The 4,027-nt window shown below is 32.3% G+C and overlaps 1 protein-coding gene across 2 annotated transcripts in view; it reads left to right on the top strand.

The window, feature by feature from the left end:
- LOC139521899 (PWWP domain-containing DNA repair factor 3B-like) overlaps positions 1-4,027 on the top strand; it is a gene marked incomplete at its 3' end in the record, with an annotated part of 49,807 nt that overhangs the window by 4,886 nt on the left and 40,894 nt on the right.

Genomic DNA, 4,027 nt, shown 5'->3' with positions numbered 1-4,027 from the left:
AAAATTGCTGCAGAAAACAAATCCATGGATGGATAGATGGGGAGATGTACAAAAATGTATAGATAGGGCCACACCAATTTAATTCCTTGTTCGACGGACCCGCCCGCACCTATTTTTTCAAAACAGATTTTTTTTATATACCCGCATCCGTAAATGTAATCATGTCCATTTCCCGCACCGTTTTTTTGTAAATATTATAAAAAGATATAAACATTGGTCTTTAGATCAAAGTATTTTAAACCTGTATATAACGATTTTAAACCTATTAGCACCCCACCACACTGTACATATCTGTGAAACCAATTAATCCCTAGTTGGAGTGCCCCGAAATATAACAGCAGAAATACCTATACAGACCTTTACCTAATCTGTAAATTCCGCCTCTGTCAGGCGCACCACCATATGGTGTAACTTGGGTGTTGCTATATACAGGGGCTCAATCACACCTTAACCACATGATTTATTATGGGTTTCATCATGAACTTTATGTTAACCAGGTATATACAAATAATGATCATAAATGGGAAGTTAAACATATTTTAAATCATGGAAAATTGTCTCATTGTCAGTCACACATACAAAGATCAGATTTAATTATTCAATTATTTCTTGGTAAACAGGGAAAAAATACTTCATAAATTAAAGAAATGTCAAAGTACAAGTGATAAATCAAGTTTTAATATTGTCAAATCCTACTATTTTATGTTTACAAAAAAATATTATAATCGCTCGCCTTTACTTTTCAAGCTTCGCCTCAAAAGTTTGCAAATTAAGTATTTTTTTATTTAAATTTTCAAATCGCTCGCTTGCCCCAATTTTTGGAGTCCAAAAATCTGTAGAACAAGAAATTAAATTGGTGTGGCCTAGGATGATGGTTTCAAGGGGCGAATTAAAACTATCAGACTTTCACAAAAATTATCAGATTCAAAATCATCTGAAGGACTACATAAGATTTTGTAGGAATATGACCGGACGTGAATCCATACCACCGAAGGATATTGTATCATTAAAACTGGCACAAACTAAAAAAAACAATGTTTCATTATCTTCTCTTGAAGTATATATTATGCTGACAGAAACATAAAACAAAGCAATACAAATTTGTAATGTTAAACAATTATATGTCCCTCTAATTAGCCGGACATCACACAATACACCTAGAATTGTGACAACATAGTGACAAACAGCTTCCCACTTAGTCCATCAAATTTCTTGCTCCATTCATATATTCTTGTTTCAATCTTTGAAGCCTATTTCCATGTCCCTCCACTTTTCCTTCTATTTGGATGGTTATCTCCCCTATTTGCAGCGTCAATAGATGTCTCGACTGATCCCTGTTGATCTATTATGCAATGTATAAAAGATCGATTTGACATTTTTTTGTGTACAAAAAAAATAATTAAGTCGTTCCATGTCTTTATAGGCATACTTTTCAGAGGCAAGTGACTGCCCGTTGGACTATCAGGCTGTCAGATTATAGGACTGTTGGACTATCGGTCTGTCGGATTATAGGACCGTCGGACTACAGGACTGTGGGGTTATAGGGACTGTCGGATTATGTGTCTGACCCCCTACGTTTTACTTGCACATAAAATGTATAGATCAAAAACTCAGAAAAGAAAGAGCCATACAATGACACACACTTGTACTACATGTATGTTATACTAATAGCTATAAAAGCACACAGTGAGGCTACAAGTCAACTCAACACCTGGTTTAATTTATTTTAATTTTAGATTATGTTGGCCTGTAGAGATAATTTTATAGGTCCTGGTTATAAGCCTGGGCTGCTGGGCCTGATGTTAAACATGAAGACTGGTAACAAAGCTTTTCTTTTTCAAGTTGTTGGTTATGCAAACCCAGTTTAATTCCATGTTCAACCATTTTGGCACATATTTTTTCTAAACTTTAAAGGGAAACTTCGCAAAAAAATCAAAAATTGATATTATGTCCATTCTGTATAAAAATGATCAAATTTATAGATATTAAAGTTTTATTCCGCTAAATAAGAGATCACCATCAATTTTAAATTTTGTGTATCGGTTCTTTGCTGTCCGCCATCTTGTCACCTTCTCCGATGAAAAATCCCGATATGTCTATAAACCGCAAAGGAACAAAACTACAGTAAACAATGTAGTCGTAATTGCGTGTCGATATCTTGTCAATCGTACGGTTGTTTTATCTGACTGACTAACTTGATACGGAAAATGGTCTTATATTTTTAAATAACCATATAGTCTGTTATTTTTAAACTGATAATATTGTAATTAGTTAAAAAGTCAAAGTTCAAATCATAAATAAGTGTTCCGTGGAAATTGTTTTCGAAAATCTAATTCGTTCATAATTCTTTCAAGTAATAAACTTTATTTAAATAAATTCGGATCTTCCCTCATCTGATCACCAGCATGGCTAAAGGTATTACTCCCAAAGGTATTGGAAGGGGTGTAAGGTGACACGTCCAGGTATTCAATCGATTTCCTGTCCGGCGGGCTTGCAAGTTCATGCATCGTTTCACTTCTGTAGGTATTGATCAGTGTACACGACCGTTACTTATAACTTTCCATTTTGAACTATCAGGTGCATGTATAATATACATTTTTGTCTTGCGTGTCCGAAAGTGATATAATATACTAGTCATTACTGAACTCATACTCTTGTTTATAAATAACATTTCTGGTGTAAAGAATATTATTTATAAAAAAAAAATAATACAAAAAAAAAAATTGAAGAAATACAAATCTATTTACATATTTTTCCAAGGGTTAATTTGGGAAAATGTAATATATACTCGTTGTCAATAGTTTAGGACAGATTGGAACATACCAGAATTATTGATTTAAAAAAATGTGCGCACTTGTCGACGATTCGTGTATACATACGCCTGGGTAGAAAGTTACGGAACTATAGTCAGTAGCGCAATTTAAAATATGTATACATGTATACATTGAACATAAGAAAGAAACATACATTTTGTGTAAATTGTGGTAAAAGTTTTGTAAATAGACTAGTCCACGTATGCCAACAGTATGTAATCAACGAATTCGATAGACTATTGTATACCAAAAGAAGAAGAAGAAAAAAAAGAAACAATTTGATTTAAATACAGGTCAATTTATAACTTGCTTTGGTTCATCGAAGTTAAGAACATAGTAAACTCACAGATTTATATATCAATTAGATTGTTCTCGAATAAAGGACGAAATTCGTCTTCATCACAATTGTTCCAACATTCATGTAAAATATATGCAACTGGACGTACACTAATAATCCCCAAGGGATGTGAATATTTTCTAGGAAAACTATTGAGTATCAATTTCGGGATTTATTTTCTTTCTTGATATTCAATGACAGCAATTTAAAGAATAAACTGCTTGTCGGATATTTGTCCGCTTTAGGGGTATTCTTGCAAGTTGAACAGACTTATAATAACATTCAAAAATAGGGAAAGATAACATTAAATTCGTTGTCTTTTAATTTTAAACATCGTTGGTCAAATAGTTATTTAAGTATATATATACGTTGGGAGACGACGATTATTATAGTAGTCTCAGATTTTAATAAGGACGTTCCCGATTATGAATAAATTTGGTTGACGTTTTTCACACTTGAAAAGAATATCTATTCGTAATTTTTCGATTCCATTCCAATACAAAAGTATTTTTTCTTTATTCGTACATATTATATTCCGCTTCGGTAAAGTTATCTTCAGATAATTTCATATATTAATTAATACACTACATGGCTTTCAAAAGTCTAAATGTAAGTGTTCTCGTACATTTTTTCGCCTAATAAAGACAAATAAAAATGATTTAGTAAAGCTATTTCTAATTTCTAAGTCCCCCTTTTTTATGAGACATAAATCAAGGACAAGACTTGTATATCATTTTATTCTGACATATGCATTAAGTTTCCCGTCTTTAACCGAAAATTGTGTATTTCTTAGTAAATTAACTTATTTGAATTTAAATAAATAATAGCACCAAATATAGTTAAATAATTCCACGGCGACCAATTTTTATTTGTCACC

This window comes from Mytilus edulis, chromosome 4, assembly GCF_963676685.1.
Source record: "Mytilus edulis chromosome 4, xbMytEdul2.2, whole genome shotgun sequence".
Taxonomy (NCBI): Eukaryota; Metazoa; Mollusca; class Bivalvia; order Mytilida; family Mytilidae; genus Mytilus; species Mytilus edulis.
Note: the sequence above shows the minus strand (reverse complement) of the source record. Positions and strands in the feature narration are given on the sequence as shown.